Source organism: Nycticebus coucang, chromosome 20, assembly GCF_027406575.1.
Source record: "Nycticebus coucang isolate mNycCou1 chromosome 20, mNycCou1.pri, whole genome shotgun sequence".
In the NCBI taxonomy this organism is placed as follows: Eukaryota; Metazoa; Chordata; class Mammalia; order Primates; family Lorisidae; genus Nycticebus; species Nycticebus coucang.
Window position 1 is genome coordinate 11,251,735 of NC_069799.1, and position 24,161 is coordinate 11,275,895.

The 24,161-nt window shown below is 43.6% G+C and overlaps 1 long non-coding RNA gene across 1 annotated transcript in view; it reads left to right on the plus strand.

Annotated features, from left to right (window-relative positions):
• Positions 1-202: 202 nt before the first annotated feature.
• The window catches only part of LOC128572646 (uncharacterized), a 36,381-nt gene continuing 12,422 nt past the window's right edge, over positions 203-24,161 (plus strand). The window contains exon 1 of the long non-coding RNA XR_008376218.1: positions 203-340. This is a non-coding gene — a long non-coding RNA (uncharacterized LOC128572646). The remainder of the gene's footprint in view (positions 341-24,161) is intronic.

The window sequence follows — 24,161 nt, forward strand, 5'->3', positions numbered from 1 at the left end:
CGCCAGGCCCCTGAAAGGAGAGGAAACCTTGATTGCCGGTTAAAGTCAGAACCTGTCACTCAGGGCATTAGGGGCAGGGCTTGGGGCCTTACCCAATCAGGAGCACGCAAGTGGGATCTGTCCAATCAGGAGCTGGAAGGGACTGAAAGGGGCGGTTTCCACAATCTATTCTGGCGTTTGTCTCCTGCATCAGCCCGCCAAGGTCAAACCGAGTTCATTGCTCCTTCCTCTTCTCTGTGGAGAGTCCAGGTGTGCGTGCCACGTGCTCAGTAGCCTGTGACCGGTAAGTACTGAAAAATCTGTAAGGAGGATGCTGGGACAACAAGGAAGCCAGGAAATGGTGAGTATGTGGGGCTGGTTGTCCTAGGGGATGGGAATCCGCCGGAATTAGCTGTGGTTTGAGACCTGCCGGGTCATCTGCAGAGTCTGTAGGCCCAAGTGCCTGCTGGTAGGTGCCGCTCAGGCCTCAGACCGTCCTGAGTACAGGGTGGCGGCTACAGTTGGCTGCAAGGACCCTGGGCGTGACTTGACAGAAGAAAGCCATTTGTCAGCAGCTCTGTCCCTGCAGCCCCACGTCTCCCCAGACTGGGCAGGAAGGAGGCGTCATCGGGGGAGGATCCCACTCAGCTGCATGATCAGTGCAGTGCCTAATCGGTCTTTTTTTCCTGTTGAAAATTAAACTAAGCGCTGGCTGTGGTGGCTCATGCCTGTAATTTTACCACTTTGGGAGGGCGAGGTGGGTGGTCCCGCGTGAGCTCAGGAGTTCAACACCAGCCTGAGCAACATCGAAGCCCCATCTCTACTAAAAAATGGAGAAACTTGGCTAGTTATATTATAGGCAATTACAGTCCCAGCAACTTGGAAGGCTGAGGTTAGAGGATCGGATCGCTTGAGGCGAAGTGTTTGAGGTTGCTGTGGGCTATGACTTTATGGAACGCTATCCAGGGGGACAGCATGAGAGTTTGTCTCAAAAAAGAAGAAATAAGGATTTGAAGTAAGACTGCTTAAAGTTCAAAGAGTTTATTAGAACAAAGAGTAGTGCATGGGTCAGAAAGCCCACAGCCATGATTTCCTCTTTTTTTTTTTTTTTTTAATTGAGACAGAGTCTCACTTTGTCGCCCACAGCAAGAGTGCGGTGACGTCACAGCTCACAGCAACCTCCAACTCTTGGGCTTAAGTGATTCTTTTGCTTCAGCCTCCCAAGTAACTGGGACTACAGGTGCCTGCCACAGCGCCCGGCTATTTTTTGGTTGTAGTTGTCACTGTTGTTTGGCAGGCCCGGGCTGGGTTCGAACCTGCTAGCGCTAGTGTATGTGGCTGGCGCCTTAGCCGCTGAGGTACAGGCACCGAGCCTATTTTTTTTTTTTTTTTTTTTTTCAGCAGGCCTGGGCCAGAGGCCTAACCATTGAGCAGCGGGAGCCCGGCCTCTAGCCCCTAACCATGATTTCTGTTTGGTTGTCCACAAGCAGGGCTGAAGGCTTTTAGAAGGGTCAGGAAGTAGCAAACCAAATCCAAAAATTGCTTGGTTACAGTAATGTCGTCAACTCATTTGGATTGTCCAGGTGACTTATCTTGAGGTTATGTTTTCACAGGTTAATTGGCCATTTGTATTTGCTTAAGCCTAAATTTTTGTTTCTCTTTAAATTAGTAATTTACAAATAAAGCATTTGAGTTAGATTTCAGTATCCCTACCTAGGAATTTAGCAAAGAAGTCAGTGAACTGCTAGTTATTTTAACACTCTACAGAAGGGCTTGTTTCTCCCAGCATTTTCCCAAGGTATGGCAAGCAGAATCCCGAATCGACCACCCTGTTTTTCAGCATAACTCTCCTAGGGCTTGTAGGAAAATCTTCAATTTCTGCTTTATCCCCCACATTCTCAAATGTCAATTCCTTTTTTTTTTCCAAATGTAAATTTCCACTGCCCAATTCACATTATCCACTATTTGTCCTTTGCTATATTTTACAAAGAGATATCCTTTACTGTAAAGTATGTCCTTTACTATACTTTATCATTTTTCACAGAGCAGTGGGTAGCTATTTATTTTTTCTTAATTTATTTTATTTTTTTGAGTCTCAAAGTGAGACTCTGTCTCAAAAAAAAAATAGCTTAGATATTAGTTAATAGCTTTGTTGTGGTCTCTATAGTATATTTAAAATTATCAACAGATTTATAGTTTCTTTACAATTACATATATTTATTTATTTCTTCTTCTTTTTTTTTTTTTGTAGAGACAGTCTCACTGTACCGCCCTCGGGTAGAGTGCTGTGGCGTCACGCGGCTCACAGCAACCTCTAACTCTTGGGCTTACATGATTCTCTTGCCTCAGCCTCCCGAACAGCCGGGACTACAGGCGCCCACCCCAAGGCCCGGCTATTTTTTTTTTGTTGTTGCAGTTTGGCCGAGGCTGGGTTTGAACCCGCCACCCTCGGCATATGGGGCCGGTGCCCTACTCACTGAGCCACAGGCGCCGCCCATATTTATGTATTTCATTATTATTATTATTATTATTTATTTATTTATTTTTTTGTAGAGGCAGAGTCTCACTTTATCGCCCTCGGTAGAGTGCCGTGGCGTCACACAGCTCACAGCAACCTCCAACTCCTGGGCTTAGGTGATTCTCTTGCCTCAGTCTCCCGAGTAGCTGGGACTACAGGCTATTTTTTTGTTGCAGTTTGGCCGGGGCTGGGCTTGAACCCTCCACCCTCGGTATATGGGGCCGGCGCCCTACCCACTGAGCCACAGGTGCCGCTCTATTATTACTATTATTTTTTTTTTTAGAGAAGAGTCTCATGTTGGCGCCCTCGGTAGATTGCCATGGCGACATAGCTCACAGCAACCTCCAGCTCTTGGGCTTTGGTTATTCTCTTGCCTGAGCCTCCGGAGTAACTGGGACCACACCCGTCCGCCAGAACGCCTGGGTATTTTTTGTTGCAGTTTGGCCAGGGCCGGGTTCGAACCCGCCACCCTTGGTACATGGGGCGGGCACCCTACTCACAGGCGCTGCCCAATTACATATATTTATTAAGAAAAGTGTTCTACTCTGTCACTTTTAATGTGCGTATGGCTACAATTTCTATGCATTTGTATGCATAAAGAATTAGATTTATTTGATCAGTTTTGTGTTGCTGCCTTCTTAGCTTGTTTTCACTACTCTTCTCTGTTACAAAATCCTCTCTGAACATTTGTTTGAGGTTGGCTCTGTATCATGACCTGTATGACCCTTGTGATCAAGTCTACTTCAGCATTATTCTAATGCAGTAAAAGTCAGGCTCTTATTTTTATTTTTATTTTTTTTGAGACAGTGTCTCATTATGTCGCCCTCAGTAGGGTGCCATAGTGGCAAAGCTGACAGCAACCTCAAACTCTTGGGCTTAAGTGATTCTCTTTCCTGAGCCTCCCAAGTAGCTGGGACTACAAGTGCCTGTCACAAGGCCCTGTAATTTTTGGTTGTAGTTGTCATTGTTGTTTGGCAGGCCCACCTATGGTGTATGTGGCCGGCACCCTAGCCGCTGAGCTACAGGCACCCAGCCTCAGGCTCTATTTTTTACAGGATAATTGGCAAAACATTCTCATAAAAGAACAGTGTTTTTTTCATAGATTATTTTTGTGGTTTTAAGCATTAATATGTGAAAACTGCTAGAATGACATCTACTATTTTACAAGTGTCCAAAAAGAATTGCTGTATTCTTGTCATACTCTGTGTATTTTTTCTTTTTTTTTGTAGAGACAGAGTCTCACTTTATAGCCCTTATCTTTTTTTTCTTTTTTCTTTTCTTTTTTTGTTTGAGATAGGGTCTCACTGTGTCACCCTGGGTAGAGTGCCCTGGCATCACAGTTCACAGCTACCTCCAACTCTTGGTTAAGTGATTCTCCTGCCTCAGACTCCCAAGTAGCTGGGATTACAGGCGCCCAGCCAGAATGCCCAGCTATATACATATTTATTTTCCCATTCTTTAGGAATTGCTGATGTTTTGTTATGTGGGCAGAGAATTCTCTCTGAATGAGTTGGAATACCTGGACACTGAAAACAGTCTGCCCATGATCACACATTGAATGTGTTATTTCTTTATTTTTTATTTTAGGAGCTGGTGACATTCAGAGATATTACCATAGAATTTACTGCAGAGGAGTGGGAATACCTGGACCCTACTCAGCGGAATTTGTATAGAGATGGTTTCTGTGGGTGAGATTCTTTACTTCCAGAATCTCTAACTTACCTGAAAGGTGTTACTTCTTTCCTTTGCTAAATGTGTCTTTGAAGCTTGTGCTTTGTATGAACAAGTTTCAGATTCCTGACTTTAGGAAAAAAGATTGATGTTCATTAACATACAAAAAATCCTTTTGTTGACTTCATTATTTACCTTCTTTCTTTTTTCTTTTTTTGAGACAGTCTCAAGCTGGTACCCTCTGTAGAGTATCCTGGAATCACAGCTAACAGCAACCTGAAACTCTTGGGCTCAACCTATTCTTTTGCCTCAGCCTCCCAAGTAGCTGGGACCACAGGTGCCCACCACAACTTCCACCTATTTTTTGGTTGCAGTTGTTGTTTAGCAGGCCCAGGCCGGGCTCGAACCTGCCAGCCTTGGTGTATGTGGCCACCACCCTACCCACTGAGCTATAGGCGCCACCTACCTTCTTTCTTCAGTTGACTTTGAGTTTCACTCTAGTTTAGTGGTGATTCTAAAAATTCAGTGATATAAAATATTCATTTCTACACCTTCAAATTCGGTTTGTCCCATTTTTTAATTCTTTTCATCTCAGATTAGTATGAGGAACAGCATGCTAAGGTTTATGTTTTGTTAGGTGAAGTCCCTACGGTAGTTGTGCCCTCACCTGGGATTATGGATATTCACTTAATTAGGTCCCTTTAGGTGAGAGCTCACCAATCCCCTCTCCCCCCTCCACCTTGCCCTGCAGTTGAATTCATTTGAGTTATTCGCATTAAGGCCTGTATTTGTTCATTTACAGGCCTCATATTAATATTAAGTATAGTACATACTTGGTTTTCCATTCTTTCTTTTTTACCCTCTCACTGAATCTCTAAAGTGTATTTTGAAGCTGCCTGCTTTTGCCGTTTTTGCTGCCACCATCTCATTTCAAGTGGCTATCTTGTCTTCCCTGATATAATGGGAATCTTTTTGTTATATTTGCTATCTTCCTTGTTTGGGGATACACTTTCCTTTGATAAACCTGTTCTTGCCCATACCAGTCACGTGTGGGGGTGACAGAATCTCACTATGTCACCCTTGGTAGAGTGCTGTAACGTCACAGCTTACAGCAACCTCAAACTCTTGGGCTGAAGAGATTCTCTTGCCTCAGCTTCCTGAGTAGCTGGGATTAGAGGCTTCGGCCACAACGCCTGGCTGTTTTTTGTTAGAGTTGTTATTGTTGTTTAGCAGGCTCACTGCGGGAGCCAAGCTGGTTTCCATTCTTTTGATACCTCATTATAAAAAATGTTGTCCAACTCCATCCAGGTGAACATAAAAGATGGAAAGTCTCCTTCATTTTTGTGGCTGAATAATATTCCATGGTATACATTTACCACAGTTAATTTATCCATTCATGGGTTGATTCCACATCTTGGCATTTGTAAATTGAGCTGTGATAAATATTCTAGTGCAAATGCCCTTATGATAAAATGATTTTTTTCCTTCTTGGTAGATACCTAGTAATGAGATTGGGAGATTAAGTAGAAGGTTTACTTTGAGTTCTTTGAGGATTCTCCATACTTCTTTCCAAAGAGGCTGTATTAGTTTGAAGTCTCACCACCAATATGAATGTGTTTCCTTTTTGCAACCACAGGAGCATCTGGAGCTTTGGGACTTTGTGATGTGGGCTGTTCTCACAGGGGTTAGGTGATATCTCAGTGTGATTTTGATTTGCCTTTCCCTGATGATTAGGGATGATGAGCACTTTTTCATGTGTTTGTTAGCCATTCACCTGTCTTCAGAAGTTTTTTTTTTTTTTTTTTTTGCAGATTTTGGCCGAGGCTGGGTTTGAACCTACCACCTCCGGCATATGGGGTTGGTGCCCCAACCCTTTGAGTCACAGGCGCCGCCCCTTTAGAAGTTTTATTCTTAACTCTTGCCCAGTGATTGATGAGATTGTTTGTTCTTATTTTGTTGATTAATTTGAGTTCACTGTAGATTTTAGTTATCAACCCCATGTCAGATTTATGACATGCAAATATCTTTTCCCATGGTGAAGATTGTCTGTTTGCTTTTTTTTTTTTTTTTAATTTAATTTAATTTAATTTTATTTTTTTTGTGGTTTTTGGCCGGGGCTGGGTTTGAACCCGCCACCTCCGGCATATGGGACCGGCGCCCTACTCACTGAGCCACAGGCGCCACCCTGTCTGTTTGCTTTTATTATTGTGTCCTTAGCTGTGTAGAATCTTTTTAGCTTATTTAAATGTCATTTATTTGTTTCTATTGTTGTTGTGATTGGCAACTGAGTCTTTTCCACAGGTTGATATCATCAAGAGTTTTCCCTGGGTGGCGCCTGTGGCTCAGCGGGTAGGGCGCTGGCCCCATATGCCGAGGGTGGCAGGTTCAAACTCAGCCCTGGCCAAACTGCAACCAAAAAATAGCCGGGCGTTGTGGCGGGCGCCTGTAGTCCCAGCTACTTGGGAGGCTAAGTCAAGAGAATCGCCTAAGCCCGAGGATTTGGAGGTTGCTGTGAGCTGTGTGACGCCACGGCACTCTACCAGGGGCGATAAAGTGAGACTCTGTCTCTACAAAAAAAAAAAAAAAAAAAAAGTTTTCCCTATACTTATAGGATTTTTATCAATTTGTGTCTCATATTTCAATCTTTTATTCATTGTGGGTCAGTTTGTGTAAGAGGTGAGAGATGTGACTCCAGTTTCTGTGATGTGATAACCTGTGGTTATCCAATTCTTCCAGCACCATTTTATGAATAGTAATCCTTTCCCCCAGTGTATGCTTTTGTTTGGATTATTGATGGTCAGATGATGATTAGAGACTTGTTTCCTCTCTAGGTGTTCTATTCTGTTCCATAGATCTATGTCTCCAATTTTGTGCCAAGACCATTTGTTTTGATCACTGAATTTGTAGTATAACCTGAAGTCTAGTAGGGTGATGCCTTCAGTTCTTTCTATTGCTAAGAATTGTGTTGGCAGAACAGTGCTTGTGGCTCAAAGGAGTAGGGCACCAGCCCCAGATGCTGGAGGTGGCGGGTTCAAACCCAGCCCTAGCAAAAAACTGCAAAAAAACAAAAAAAAAAGGAATTGTATTGACTGTGCAGGTTTTTTTTTTTTTCTGGTTCCATATGAAAGGATGAACTATTGTTTTGTGTCTTCCCCTCCTGTTTGTTTGTTTGTTTATTTATTTATTTTGAGACAGAGTATCACTATGTCGCCCTTAGTCGAATACTGTAGCATCACAGCTCACAGCAACCTCCAACTCTTGAGCTTAAGTGATTCTCTTGCCTCAGCCTCCCAACTAGCTGGGCCTACAGGCACCTGCCACAACACCTGGCTATTTTTTTGTTGCACTTGTCATCATTGTTGTTTGGTTGGCCCTTGCCGGGTTTGAACATGCCAGCCTCGGAGTATGTGGCTGTCACCGTAACCACTGTGCTATAGGCAGCAAACCCTTCCTGTTTATTTTATTTTATTTTTTTTTTGTAGAGACAGAGTCTCACTTTATGGCCCTTGGTAGAGTGCCATGGCATCACACAGCTCACAGCAACCTCCAACTCCTGGGCTTAAGCGATTCTCTTGCCTCAGCCTCCCGAGTAGCTGGGACTACAGGTGCCTGCCACAACGCCCAGCTATTTTTTGGTTGCAGTTCAGCCGGGACCGGGTTTGAACCCACCACCCTCGTTATATGGGGCCGGTGCCTTACCGACTGAGCCACAGGCGCCGCCCCCTGTTTATTTTTAATACAGTCATATTTGAATATGAAGCACAGGAGCCACAAATTTAAAATTCTTCTTATTAAACATTTTTCAAAGGCTGTCTGAAAATAGTAATTGGAGAATAATGTCCTAGCATGTTCTATATTATTCTCTCTTCCTTGCTAAATACCATACTAAATACTTAAATACTTAAGAATATGTTCTAAATATTCTACCAGGACTGTCTGTTAAAAATAAATTTTTAGAACCTTCTGTAATTTTTCCTCTATTGACTACAATACAAAACTGAAAATTGAAGAACCCCAATCAAAATTCATATGACTTTTTCTAATGTAATAGAACCTGCTGTCTGTAAGCCGGACCTGGTTTTCCATTTTGAAACAAATGTAAAGAGAGAGGAATCCCAGTAGGAAGAAGTGAATGAAGCAGATGACACAGGTGATAGGTCCAAAGTTCAAGAAAGAAGCCAGACCTTAAAGTGTGGGTTTAGAAACTCTGGCATAATGAAAGTCATTGTTGAGAAGCCTAGGTTTCTTTCTCTTGTTATCTCAGAAGAACATCTTTCTTATGCTTTTAAGTACCTAAGAATTGATTCTCCTTAAGATTGTGAAAAATATTATCTGATGATTCCCCTTCCGTGATCTTCCATCATATTCACAATGGGAGTCAAGTTCTCCCCTTGGCCTGTGAGGGTTATGGTCTACTCCTCTGTGGGTCCTGGGAAAAACGTTGCATATTTCTAGCTACTTCTTTTTTTTTTTTTTGGGACAGAATCTTACTTGCTCACCTTCGGTAGAGTGCTGTGGTGTCTTAGCTCACAGCAACCTCAAACTCTTGGGTTCAAGTGATCCTCTTGGCTCAGCCTCCCAAGTAGCTGGGACTACAGGCGCCCACCACCAACACCCGGATATTTTTTTGTTGCTGTTGCTCTTGTTGTTTAGCTGGCCCAGGCTGGGATCTAACTCACCAGCTTCAGTGTGTGTGGCCAATGTGTGTGGCCAAGATGAATCCAGAGACCTCGATTAAGGTCTCTGCTCTTAATCGAGTTGGGAGTATGACTTCATCTCAAGTGTTCCATATGGTACTGCTAACTACATTCACAGGGGCGTACATTATATCCATCATGTAAATGAAAGTTCATACTCTTTGAAAAATAATCTCGCTATTTTTGTCTCCTCCCTCTATTGGTAAACATCATTCTACTCTGTACTTCTATAATCTCTACCTTTTTACGTTTTGCAAATAGCTCATGTTATACTGTAGTTGTATGTCTATTTTGGATATCAATTACCATAGTTTCCACCTGGTTCATCTATCCATGTTGTCATAAACTGCAGAATTGCCCTTTTTATGGCTGTAATATTCACAGTATTACATAATGTGAATAACCTGGTATAACAGTATGAGTAGATATGTCTTTGTGTTACTGATTTCATTTCCTCTGGATATATACCCAGAAGTGAGATGAGAAATTGAATGGAACTTCTGGGTTTTGTTCTTGTTCTTCAATATTGGTGTTTTTGGGTTTTTTTTTGTTTGTTTTGTTTTTTTTAGTTCTCTGTCCCAGTTTATTCATCCTGAGTTATTCCAGAAGCCAGGTTCACTCTCAACATGCAAGGAATACAGACATAAAGTTCCCAGGGCCCATGCTTTACCCTCACCTGTTTTACTTTTCACCCACCCACCTGTCAAAGTTGAAACTCTTTAGTGACAGACAGGAAGAGCCCCACATTTTGCAGGTAGGGAAACTGAGGGCCAGAGACAGCATTAATGACTTCCATACCATAGTTCACCCACCAGGACCTTGCATTCTCTTGGCTCCTGGGAGCAAAGCAGAGAGCATGGCTACCTTAGTTGTTGGTTCAACCTGAGACTCGCCCACTTTCCAATTCTGCCTTGTGCTAGAGCCTGTCAGTACTGCTTCAAGGTCCTTGCAAGGAAAGAAAGGGTAAGAACTTCCAGAGGCTCAGCTGACAACACTGCCCCCTTCTCAACTTGGAAAACTGAGCTCTGGCTCACCTAGTCTGATTTTAGAGAAGTGGACCAAATTAAGTTGACATCTAGTGTCGCTAAAGCCAGAGAGGCACTGCAAGGTACAGGCACAGAGAGAAATGAGATTTTCTCCAACAGTCTTGGAACACCTTATCTATTACTTGTAAGCTAATAAACCCATGTTCTTTTTCACCAGAAACTTAAGTCAATATGGTTTTCAACCCAGTGGAGAGGTGTGTTTTGTTTGGAAACTGTCATTTAAGAATTCCCTTTCTCCTATTCTTCATGGGGTTCTGCCATTGTCATCTCCCCCACACTCATTTCCTATGTACCCATTAGCAGAATTCAAGAGGGAAAGTCCCCTATCTCCTTCTCTGTCTCTACCCTCACCCCTGCCATCATCTCTATCACTACCCCTCAGGTCCCCTCCCTGATACCAATTCTCCACCAACTGCCCTGACAATTATAGCCATGCAAAAATGCCGTGGCAGTCCAGAGCATCTACTTAACCTCTTACAGCAAAGTCAACATCAGGGACAATAGCCTTAGCAGAGCAAAATCTGGGTTAGGGTGGGAAGAAGAGGAGAGCTATCAATAGCTTGGAAAATCCCAGGAGAATGGATCAGCTACAACCCTCAGATAAATGACAGCAGGCTAGCTCTCTATATCTAGGAAGCAGTGAGACTCTGGAGAAAAAAGGCTGGGGTAGGCCATGGGTAACACAGGGTATGGGCAGATGCCCCAGAGGTGCACTTGGATATATATTAGCATACACCTGCTCAATGGTCTGCCTGCAAATATACATGCTCCTGTCATACTCTTCCCATGCTTGCAGCTGCACACATGCACCCTTACACATAGGCCCGCACAAGCAAGGGCTCACTCACATATACTCAATGCAATCTCATACACTCAGATTCACTCATATGTACACACATCTTTGGCATATACATCCTCATTCATGCGCCTATAGACACACAGCTGGGTACCTATTCACATATGTATATACAAATTTACTCTTAAAAACATGCTGTACACACATATGATCACTCTTACACACTCACACATAGGTCTTCATATGAATTAGCTTGTGTGTCCACATGTACATACACAGCAAACTTAAGTTCATTTCCGGAAACATGCATATTCACATGTCTGCACATTATCTGTCTACATGTGAGCACACACACATTTTTTTTTTTTTTTTTTTGCAGTTTTTGGCCAGGGCTGGGTTTGAACCCACCACCTCCGGCATATGGGGCCGGCGCCCTACTCTTTTGAGCCACAGGCGCTGCCCACACACACACATTCTTATGCTTACTTGCATTCATGCCAGCAAACAATCATGTACAATCACACACATGCCTGTGAATATATGCATATATTTGCTTCCTTTTTTTTTGCAGTTTTTTTTTTGGCCGTTGGCTGCATTTGATATGCCGGCGCCCTACCCCTTTGAGCCGCAGGCACCACCATGCTTCTCTTTTTAAATATCTGACACGCACCATTCTGTTCTCCATAATGGCTGCATCAATTTACATTCCCACTGCATTTGTACCAGAGTTTCCTTTTCTCCTCCTCTTTGCCAATGTGTTATTAGCTCTTGACTTTTTGTAGCAGTCATTATAACTATGAGGTGATAGTTCATTGTGGTTTGACTTGCATTTTCCTGATGAATAATGAATGCTGAGTAGCTTTTGATAAACTTATTGGCCACTCTTAAGTCTTTGGAGAAACATCTATTGAGGTCCTTTGAACATTTTAAGTCAGATGAAACTTTTTGTTCGTGTTGCTGGAGGTCCTCATATATTATAAATATTACATTCATCAGGTATGTATTTTTCCAATCCTTTTGTTGTTCTTTTATGCATTTTTTTCCTTTTTTTTCTTTATAGATACTTTTTAGTTTGATATAGTCTTGTTTTGGTTTGTTGGTTGTAATTGTTGGTGTAATATATATAATAATGTCAAAGACGTTGTTCTGTGTGCTTTATTATAGAACTTCAGTAGTTTCTGGTATTCTATTACATGTTTGTGTATTTTGAGCTTATTTCTGTATACAGTATGAAAGTTCAATTTTATTTTTGTGCACAGACATACCCACTTTTTATTATTATTTATTGGTGAGTTTATACTTTCTCCCTCACATGTCCTGGTGTCCTTGTCAATAACCAGTTGACTACATAAGTGAGTTTATTTCTGTTTTCTCTATTCTATTGCTCTATTTCCTTCTGTAAGGTCAGTACCACACAGTACCATACCATATAGTAAAGGAAACTTTACTATAAAGGGGCAGAAGTATTAGTTAAAATGTAACATCAGGGTTCTCACAGCAATAAAAACTGAAGGATGCTGAGTGTAATGGTTCAGGCCAGTAATCCTAGCACTCTGGGAGACTGAGGAAGGTGGGTTGCCTAAGCTCAGTAGTTTGAGATCACCCAGCGCAAGAGTGAGACCCTATCTCTTAAAAAATAAAAGAAGCTGGGCATTGTGGTGGGTGCCCTGAGTTCTAGGTGATTGGTAGGCTGAGGCAAGAGGGTCTCTTGAGGCCAAAAGTTTGATATTTATGTGAGCTATGACATAACACTTCTCTACTGAGAATGAGGATGTCAGACTCTTTCTTTAAAAAAACTAAAGGATTTGGGAGTCTGAGGCAAGAGAATTGCTTAAGCCCAAGAGTTTGAGGTTGCTGTAAGCTGTGATGCCACTACACTCTTCCCAGGGCAACAACTTGAGACTCTCAAAAACCCCCCCTAAAACTAAAGGGGCTCGGCTCCCATAGCTCAGCGGTTAGGGTGGCGGTCACATATACTGGGGCAGGCAGGTTCAAACCTGGCCCGAGTCTGCTAAACAACAATGACAACAACAACAGCAAGAAATAGCTGGGCATTGTGGTGGTCGCCTGTTGTTCCAGCTACTTGGGAGGCTGAGGCAAGAGAATCACTTGAGCCCAAGCATTGGAAGTTGCTGTGAGCTGTGACACCACAGCACTCTACTGAGGGCGACATAGTGAGACTCTGTCTCAAAAAAAAAAAATAAAGAAAGAAAGAAACATGTAGTTTTGTGGGTTGGAGGAGTTAATCCTAAAACAGTGATGCACGTAAGCATCCATTGTGGAATCAGAACATTTCTTTCTCAATGTTAAAGTAAGAAAGAAATATTCTATATTTTGAAAATGTATTATTTTACCAGTTGTGTCTTAAGTAGGAAAAAACAGCCCAGTTAGTTAAATACTGGCATCTTCAGAGTAAAATATTAGTCTTGCATATTCGTCAGTATGATAGAAGACATAAAAATTGGGTATTGTAATTGATGTAATATGAGTAGGAAGAAAACCATTTTTATAGATATCAGAGGAAAATTGAGATAAATTTTACGTAATTAATATCAGACGACAGGAAAGATAACTGCTACCTGAAAGGTCACAAATGTATTCAAATCAATGTCCACTAAACAGGCTCAATTTTTAAAGAAAGCATAACTTTAACATCACTATATTAGACAAGAGTGTGAACAAAATGCACATAGTGGATTTAAAAATGGTTGTATTTAGGCTCTAGGCTAATATGGTTGTCTTGATAATTAAAACTATATTGTTTTTAATGTTTTCTCCTTTTTTAGGTTTTTTTTTTTAATTGGAACAGAGTCTCACTTTTTTGTCCTCTGTATGGTGCAGTGGCTTCATAGCTCATAGCAACCTCAAACTCTTGAGCTGAAGCAGTTCTTTTCCTCAGCCTCCCTAGTAGATGGGACTACAGGCGCCTTCCTCAATGCCTGCCTATTTTTTTGTTTGGCAGGCCCAGGCCAGGTTCAAACCCACCAGCCCCTTTGCTTGTGGCTGACACCCTAACCACTGAGATATGGGTGCACACCAGTTTTTAATGTATTAACACTCATATACAATGAATGAAATGCAATTCTGTCACTAATGCTAAACGTTCTTATCTTATCCAAGATTGCAATTAACATTTGAAAATAATGTACTATTTGGGTCACACAGTGGAATAAGTACTTTAGTTACCTTTTTTTCCAAGGATCTAATTCAATATTTTTCACAATATTGTTTCAATGTTGCTTCTTTGTTCTTTTCTCTTCCTTGTACCTAGAAGAATGTTCTTATACTTAGTTATATGGGATAAAAATTTGAAGCTATACTTTTAAATCCTAAATCGCGGTTCATAATTTTTTTTTTAAGAGTCTCACGGTGTCACACTGGGTAGAGTGCCATGGTATCACTGCTCACAGCAACCTCAAACTCTTCAGCTCAAGTGATTCTCTTCCCTTACCTTCCCAAGTATCTGTGACTACAGGCGCCCGCCACAATGCCCGGCCATTTTTTTGTTGCAATTGTCATTGTTGTATTAGCTGGCCCTGACCCAGTTTGAACCTGCCAGCCTTGGTGTGTTTGGCCAGGGCCATACCTACTGAGCTACAGGTGTCACTCACGATTCATAAATTTTTATTAATATTTTTCTTTGTTGATGCCCCTTTCTTGGCCAATTGAACACATAGAGCTGTTTTGATTTAGACTGACCACACCATGCAATATGTCAAGATAAAAAAACCATGTGTGAGGATTGTAGAGAGATAAATGCATGTGTAGCTATCTTCATAAGAACATGGAAATAGTGGTTCAAGACAGATAATTTCAAAAGAGTTCATTGTTTCCAAGCAAATGACATTTTCCAAATTCTCATAGCAAATTTAGTTTATCTGTATTACATTAAATTCATTGCTTAACATATCTTATGACTTCAGGGGCAGAGTCACCCCCATAAGAATCCTATCTTTTTTACTTGCCACCTCTTCAGTTAGACTGAACATATACATACATGTTGCCTTCAAGTTGCTGAACACAGGTGTACTGTGAAATGCTCACACTTTAGCCTGGGGAAGCTTCCACCCTCCAGGCTGCACAATGTACCAGGATTGAGTTTCCAACTGCAACTTCTCAGTTATACACTTGTCTACAATGCTAACTGCTACTATAAATGTCGATATTTTCATATGTTTCCTGACAGTAATTCTTCATCTACCCTTGGACTTTCAGCAGAGAAGTTCCTTCTGTGGTCACTTGCAGAGCTCTGAGAAATGGCTGATCCATTTTTTTTTTTTTTTTTTTTTGAGACAGATCCTCAAGCTGTCTCCCTGGGTAGAGTGCTGTGACATCACAGCTCACAGCAACATCCAACTCCTGGGGTTAAGTATCTGCTTCTGCCTCCCAAGTAGCTGGGACTACAGGTGCCCACCACAATGTCCAGCTATTTTTTGGTTGCAGCCGTCATTGTTGTTTGGTGGGCCCAGGCTGGATTCGAATCCACCAGCTCAGGTGTATGTGGCTGGTGCCTTCGCCGCTTGAGCCACAGGCGCCAAGCCGGCTGATGCATTGTTCCTGCACCTGGTGATCTTACACTAGAGTGTAATGCAGTATTCTACTGTCAAGTTCTCTAGTCCCATGGCCATTTTAGGGTCATCCCTATATTCAGTAGTCCACATGCATCTCACCAAGGACCAACACTACCCCAGTTGGATGAGGAGTAACACTCCGGATTCTCCCTTACAAACATTCTTACCCTTTCCTCGTATTAGTGGACTTGTGTTGGTGATCTCAGCAATTGTGATACCTAAATGTAGAAAGAGCCAAGACACCAAAGGAAAACTCAGATGAATCCCATTTGTCAGAAGTGGGTGATTTATTGGAGGATTTATGAATAGGTGTATTGTCATGGGTGGCACCAATATGGGTGGACCTCCATGCAGTTACACCCCAGGTTATGTACTATTGGAAAAGTGTGCACACATTAATGTGCAAGAGTATTAAAGTTGGCCTTCCTGGGCGCCGGCCCCATATACGGGAGGTGGTGAGTTCAAATCCAGCCCCGGCCAAAAACTGCAAAAAAAAAAAAAAAAAAGTTGGCCTTCCTGAAAAAAAGTAAAGTGCCAATAATGTGTTTCATCAAGTGCACCATGTGTGATAATATCAAGGGTGGTTTGACTTAAGGACAGCATTTATGGTAATATGTGCTCTTACACAGAGAACAGTTGATAAAGTAAACATCTGAGAGGCATTCCCAGAATAGGGGTAAATCAAGTCAATATGGCATATTAGCAGCCAAGAGAAAGATGCTTTAGTCTGCAAAGCTCACTCTCCAGTACCATGGAGCCCTTAAGGAAATCAAACACTAAGGGGTTCAGGGTTGCACAATGGAAACTCTCATCCAGTTTAGAATGACTTCGTTCTGAAATACAGGCAACTGAATCACAAGATTCCGTTATGCCCAAATTCATTTATTTTCCTCTCCACAGATGAAGCTCCAGGTAATTTAAACATCTCTCTCTCCCCCCTTCCCCCCCCAAAAAAAAACACTAACCATGTTCTACTCATCAATTAAAAGTGGAGGCCAGGAGGTGTGAAGTGTTGAGGGAACAGAAAGTGGCAGTTTGGAAGAAGTACTGGGTCAGGTGTGTGTGTGTGTTAACTTTGTCTCTGAGAGCTTGCTTTAAAACACACTTCACCCATCATGTCCAATCTAGGTTTACAGGAAGAGATGTGTTTCCACTTAGGCAGGTCAGAAGTGTGGAGAAACGAGGCTCTGGGAATGGGCTGTGGTGATGGCAGCTGGGTTGTTGTGTAGGGTTAATGAATGGTAGAATTACGAGGTCTGTGGCTCCAATGCTGTGCATTCTATTGGAAGGTAGCTTTCTGCAAGCTGTTAGGTAGATGTGGTAGGGAAGCTTACTTCCTACCTGAAATTATCCCAACAATTCCTCAGGAAATCAAGCTTATTCTGATGCTTCTGACTACTGTGTGGGGAAGGGCTGGTTGCCATCCCTTAAAGATGGGAATGGAAAGGGAATCCCATGGCTAGCTGGGCAGTTGGGTTGTCCAGCTTTGGGTTCCAATGACCATACTAGATGCACACAGATTTGGGCTGTGAATCCCCACTCTGCTGCTTTGCAGACACTGCCAATCACCCACACAGTACTTAGCTCACTGCCAGTTAGCAGTGATGTGCTCTAGCTGACTTATGAGAAGGATCTTGGGGACTCAGGCAATCCTAGTGGATTTTTCCTGACCAGACATCAGAATACATGTAAAGGAGAAGGCAGTTTCTCCACCAATTGCCCTCAGAAGACCCTGTTTATTAGTCACAGGTAACCACGTGGGTGACTGCTTTCTGAGTGGTGGAAGAGAGTTCTGTGGAAATGCTTTCCTTGGCACATTGAAGACTTCAGAATGGTATGTGTGGAAGCAATTCCTGTGGAGCTCGGGTAAGCAAGAGGTTGACCAGGCACACCGGTATACCCTGCCCTCTCCCAGCATGGCTGTGCTTTGTGGGGAACTAGACAGGCATAGAGATCCAGGTGGAACCTTTGTTAGAGCTGGTTCTAGGGTTTGATTTGGAGGCAGCTTGAAGGCCCCTCTAGGCAACTCACTTTGCTCTTTGGGTCTGTGTGTTACCTCATCTGGAGAGTGTATGTGTGGTAAGACTTACACGGGTATCACAGGTTTGTAACGGGGTTCAAAAAAGGATGGAAGTTAGTGTGGGTGCCTTTCCCTTGCTCTGGTGTGTGATGGTGAGAAAAATGATGATAGTTATTTAAAACGTAGTCCTCAGGAGACATCGTGTGGTAGATACAGTTCCCATTACACTTGTCTAGTGAACAGTCTCAGGGAAGCTGGGCTGCATGTCCAAGGTGACACATCAAGTGAGTGTCAGAGCTGCAGGTGAATCTAGAATCACAATTGACTGGAGGTGGCAGTACCATTGTGCCAGCTGACTCAGGACAGTTGTCCAGGGTACAGGGTGAGGTGGCTGGGTTGGAACTGAATGAGTAAAGGACAGTCTCATTGACTTTGTCTGTGACCCTGGCATGTGTGGAACTCCAAGTTGGCCACCCTGCAGAAGAACCCTCAGAGATCCCCCAATGAGGCAGCATAGGCAAAAGAATGTGTTTTGTGGCAGGGAGGGGCTTCAGGGACTCAGAGGACAGGAACACCTTCCTTTTAGCTGGAAGTCTGCGTGTGGATAAAGTGGGGGCCTTCCTCCCCAATCCTTCATCCCTGTTGGGACAGTGACTGAAATGCCTCCATCAGAGAGATCAGACCAAGGGCCAGGGAGAGTTAGGCTCAGTGGATTGGGGAAGGGTGGAGCTAGAAACCCCAAGATGTTGTGACGTGTTGAAATCTCACCTTAGCAATTACTAGAAGGCTCTTGGTGACCTTGGACAAAAGCTTGGGGGAGTAGAGGGACAGAATGGGGAAAGGCAGCTGAGGGTCTCTGGCTGCTCTTCGTGGAGGACCTGAGTAGGGAACTCCAGGAGAGAGAAAGTGATGAAGTTACAGGGACAGGCCTTGAGTAGGCCCCTGAGGATGGATGCTCATCATCAGTGACATGGTGTCATGCTCTTCCTGGGGCATTTTTCAGTGACCTGGTGGTGCTGAACACTACCATGGAGGGATCCAGGGTAGGTAAGATGCTGAGGATCCTGAGGCTTGACAGGATAGAGCCCTGCAGTGAGCTTTCGATCTCTCCATTCAGCAAACCTCTCATGAAACCTTCCCTGCTGCCCCTGTGAGCTTTGGCATCAGGCCCACCTACCCTGATGGGCAACATCAGTTGCCCATCTCTGCTCCCTGAGTGGTGGAAGTTACTGGTCTCCTTGAAGTTCTGATGAAACTAGACTAGCTTCATCCTCAAGTGGTGACCATGAGAGAAGGATGAAAATTGGGTCCCTCCATGTCAGGCAGCTCCTAAGTGGTTGAACACTTTGTATTCCTGGTCTCAGTGTCCTTGTCTGTCGGCAGAGGGTTCTAATGGAAGGTCCCTGAGCTGCAGCTCCTCTCCTGAGAGCACAGTGCAGATCTCAGTGCTGTTTTGTGCCCATCCCCTGCCCCCGGTGGTCCTGGCAGAAATGCAACATGGGTGGGGCTAGTCATGGTCCAGGGAGCCTCTCTGATGGACATGGTCTGCCTTCCAGGGAAATGTGTTCAACATTATGAGAAAGAGGATAGTGGCTGGGATTTTCACTCTGGGGGGACCATGGGGATGTGGAAATCAGAGACACCCTAGGCAGGGCACTTCTTGCCAACATCCTCTGTATGTTAGATTTCTTTGAAAGGTTTGACAGGAAAGGAGGAGAACACATTCCAATAAAAGTTGCAGATAGGGATGTAAATCCAGCACTAATTTCTAGAGACAGGGCTGTTTCCATCCAACTGTGGGAACGTGTTGGGCTTCATTGGATTTGGAGGGGAGGAAGGACCCTTAAGACAAAAACCCCAGAATTCGGTCTTTGCTACCTCCCTCTCCCACAGACCCTGTTCATCATCTCTCATTGTTGTGCCCAGGAGTTCCACAAAAACAACACAGCCAAGCAAGCCAAATTTACAGCAGAGTCCTTTTATTGAAGAGCTGGCCAGCGACTGCCTCAGTGTCCCACCATGGTGTTTCTGAGAGCAGCCCCGAGTGCTTAAGGAGTCGGGTTTTTAAGGCTTAGTCTGCATCCTGGTTGGCATGCAGGCAGTCCAGGTGCATCCAGGTGGGTAGCAAGCAAGCATTGTACAGAAGCAGAAGTTTGTGGTTACCCATACATCGTACATCTTTGTTTCAGTACTTTTCCTACCTGGCATTGTTTAAAAGTCAATCCGTTTCTCAGGGGACTTAGTCAAGCAAGGAGTTAGTGAGTACTTTCCCATCTATCTTGGGAGTGAACCATTCTTTAGAGGGCTTGCAGCCCAGGAATTTGTCAAGAGTTAACTGGTATTTTTCCATTATACCTTATGCCTAACACCATGAAGAACTTGTCAGCATCATGTTTTTTTTCTCTGTCTGCAAGAGGTCAAACTTCTGGAGAAGATTCAGTTACTCCAGAGCGCTGCAGACAATTATCTTCATCCTGAGGAGGAATTTTGGGTCTGCTTCCAGTCCTTGAAGTAGCTCAGTCAGAATGACAGGTGACAGCCTAGTGGCTTAGGAGAGAATACAGAGAAGAGAGTCCTGTGCACACGTGCAAAGAGCCTGTGGCTATGGATCCCTGGCCAGCATCAGGCCCTGTTGCATGGTGATTCCTGGGACTTGAGGTCTCCAAATGCTGGGCAGGCAATAGGAAGGGGACCTGAAGTGTGGCTCCTGGTAACCTCCCGGCTGCCTCTGCCCTGCCACTGAAGCCCCTTTTTCAGTAGTCCAGCAACACCCTCAAATCCCAGGAAAACAGGCCACGTGGAATGTCAGGGCTGATTCATTGGCTGGGAGGCAGAGGCAGAGTACAACAGGGTTCATTGAAATTTGGGGTTGGTGTGGGCTCTGGGAGTCAGCCAGTCAAGCTGCACTCTCAGCTCCACTGTCCACCAGCCCTGTGAGGGAGGTGAAGGTCTCACTGCTCTGGCACTTGAGGCACAATTGTTATAAATTCAGTCCCTTTTCAATCAATGTCTATTTTTTTTTTCTTTTTAGACAGAGTTTTACTATGTTACCCTTGGTAGAGTACTGTGGCATCACAGCTCATAGCAACCTCAAACTCTTGGGCTTCAGCGATACTCTTGCCTCGGCCGCCCATGTAGCTGGGACTACAAGCGCCCACCACAATGCCCCGCTATGCAGTTGTCATTGTTTAGCAGGCCTGGGCCAGGTTTGAACCCGTCAGCCTCAGTGTGTGTGGCTGGCACTGTAACCACTGTGCTATGGGTGCCAAGCTGCCAATGTCTTTTTTATCTATATTTGTTTATAATTACTGTGTATTATTGTTCTCTGTTAGGATTTTTAATTTAAAAGGTATGTTATAAATGTATATCATTCTTCCATATGAGGTTGCTGTGAGCTGTGACCCCACAGCACTCTACCCAGGGCAAAAGCTTGAGATTCTGTCTCAAAAAAAGAAAAAAGAAAGAAAGAAAGTCTGACGTATCAGAGACAGATTACTGACATTTGAGAAAGATGGTTTTTCACCGTTGTTTTTACTTTGTAATTTTGCACCTCGGAAATAAATTTGTTTCTGCCAAATATTGTAGTAAAACTGATCCTTTAGAAAAATGTGAGTGGATATTCTTGTCATGCTCATCCTCCCTGCACAGACCTGAGGCTGTGCAAACTCCAGTTTTAGAAGCAGGTACTTCATCTGAGCAGCTAAAGGAAATAATGAATGAAGAAAAGTACCGCTGTTGGGTGGCGCCTGTGGCTCAAGGAGTAGGGCACCAGCCCCATATACCAGAGATGGCAGGTTCAAACCCGGCCCTGGCCAAAACTGAAAAAAAAAGGAAAGGAAAAGTACCACTGTTAACTTTCAACAGCAAGTATTAAAAGTGGCTCAAGGGCGGCGCCTGTGGCTCAGTCAGTAAGGCGCCGGCCCCATATACCGAGGGTGGCGGGTTCAAACCCGGCCCCAGCTGAACTGCAACCAAAAAATAGCCGGGCGTTGTGGCAGGCGCCTGTAGTCCCAGCTACTTGGGAGGCTGAGGCAAGAGAATCGCTTAAGCCCAGGAGTTGGAGGTTGCTGTGAGCTGTGTGATGCCATGGCAGTCTACCGAGGGCCATAAAGTGAGACTCTGTCTCTACAAAAAAAAAAAAAAAAAAAAAGTGGCTCAAAAGGGACATGTATAAAAGACTATCAAAAGAGTTTCTCCCTTCCAAGGGAGACTTACTCAGGTAAAAAATGCAGAAATTGCATTATCACCCCAATACATTTTCCTAATGCTCTCAACAACCTCAAATTCTTGGGCTCAAGAACTTCTCTTGCCTCAGCCTCCCAAGTAGCTGGGACTTCAGGCACCCGCCACAATGCCCAGCTATTTTTTTATTTTTTCCAGTGGTAAGATAGGACTTTTATTAGAAGTTAGAATGGAATACAGAATCAGTAAAAAGCACCAGAGCTTCTGGAAGGGGGAAAGAACTGAAGAATTCCCTCGGGAGTCTCTACATGGACTCTTTTATCTAGGAATGCCCAGCTATTTTTAGAGATGAGCCCAGGAGTTTGAGGTTGCTGTGAGGTATGATGCCACAGCACTCTACCAAGGGGACAAGGTGAGACTCTGCCTCAAAAAATAAATAAATAAACATAAAAATAGCTGAGCATCGGGTGGCACCTGTGGCTCAAAGGAGTAGGGCGCCAGCCCCATATGCCCGAGGTGGCGTGTTCAAACTCAACACAGGCCAAAAATAAATAAATAAATAATAAGTGGGCATTGTGGTGGGCACCTGTAGTCGTAGTTACTTGGGAGGCTGAGGCAAGAGACTCACTTAAGCCCAAGAATTTGAGGTTGCTGTGAGCTGTGACTCAAAAATAAAAATAAAAAAATATAAAAAACTGAGACGGTCATGTGTCCTTAGCCACCCTCCTGTCTTTTCCTCATCCTGAGTTTACTGTTTGAGAATGAACTAGAATGGCCACAATAGTCATGTCTCTTAGAAAGTCTAGTGTATCAGCATCTGAATCTTCTCCCAGAGGAGCCTGTTATTTCGTTCTGAAACATGTCTCAAGAGCATCAGGATCACCTGGGGCCTAGAGGAGTCTCCTGGTTTATCTTTCATCTGAAAAGCTCAATTCTTGGGGTGGGGCACGTTTGACTCACACCTATAATCTTAGCATCTTGGGAGGCTCAGCTCTGGAGTTGAAGACCAGCCCGACTGAGCAAGAGCTGGACCCGGTCTCTAATAAATAGCTTGGCCTTGTGGCACATGCCTGTAATCCTAACTACCTGGGAGGCTGAGGCAAGAGGATCACTTGAGCCCAAGAGTTTGTGGTTACTGTGAGCTGTGATGCCAAGGGACTCTTCATAGGTTGACAAAGTGAGTGAGATTAGTCTCAAAAAACAAACAAACAAAAAAAAAAAACAACTAAGTTCTTGAGACTTTAACATTTTCTTCTTCCAACCCTAGTTCTGATTTATCAGAGACATGCCAATTTTGTGCTGGAATTGTGGAGAAAAGACACAATTCTTGCCATATGAGTTTTCTCATACTTGTGAAAGGAGAATAACTGTCACAGAAGATAATAAGAACAGACTCAAGTGGGGTGCTGCAAGAAAGTAAAAAGCAAAATGGCACCTGGGTTATGCAGCGGGGCACAGTGCAGGGTCTCCTGGGAGAAGGGTCATCCAGTTCTTCAATGAGCAGGATAGAGGTGGGCAGATGTGTCAACTGAGAGGATGGCGTGACTTAATCTTGAATCACAACTGTCTGTGTTTCTGTCAGCACTGTCTCTCCCTCAGAAAGATTTGTTCACTTGTTTCAGCTTAATTTTTTTAAACTATAACATAAATTTTAGCATTAGAGCTTGAAAGATAAAATTATTCTCATGAAAAATGTAGATCTTGGCTTGACAGCTGTAGCACAGTAGTTACAGCCCCAGCCACATACATCCAGGCTGGTGGGTTCAAACCCAGCACCAGCCTACTAAACAATGACAACTGCAAAAAAATACATCCAGGTATTGTGGCGGGCACCTGTAGTCCCAGCTACTTGGGAGGCTGAGGCAAGAGAATCACTTGAGCCCAAGAGTTTGAGGTTACTGTGAGCCCTGATGCCACAGCATTCTACTGAGGGTGACATAATGGTAGTCTGTTTCAAAAAAAGAAAAACCGAGTTAATAATTTTTCTTTTAACTGTAAAGCAGTGTTTCTCAACCTTTTTTTTTTTTTAATCTCATGGCATACTTGAACCTACAATTAACCTTCCATGTTCCACTTCAATTATGTTGATTAAATAAAAGAGTGGGAAAAAGGGATATACTGCACTGTGCTTTTAATTCTTTTGAAAATAATCTAATTAATGATCTTTAAAAATTTAAGTGGGTCACACCTAAGATCCTCTCATGGTATACTGGTAGAAAATCACAGCTTTAAAAACTGACCATTGGCTTGGTGCCTGTAGCTCAGTGGCTAGGGCACCAGACACATACACCGGAGTCAGTGGGTTGGAATCCAGCCTAAGCCTGAGAAACAACGACAACTACAACAAAAAATAGCTGGGCGTTGTGGTGGGCACCTGTAGTCCCAGCTACTTGGGAGGCTGAGGCAAGAGAATCGCTTAAGCCCAGTAGTTTGAAGTTGCTGTGAGCTCTGATGGCACGGCATTTTATGGAGGGTGACATAGTGAGGCTCTGTCTCAAGAAAAAGAAAAATAAAGACTGACCATCCCTACAGATCTGATCTGTGCAGACAGTTGTTGTATGAAAAAAACAACAACAAACACTTAGGTTTTAATTTTTCCGCCTTAGAATTTTCTCTGATTCTTTAAACAAAGGCTCAGTCTGGGCTCGGCACCTGTGGCTCAAGCGGCTAAGGCGCCAGCC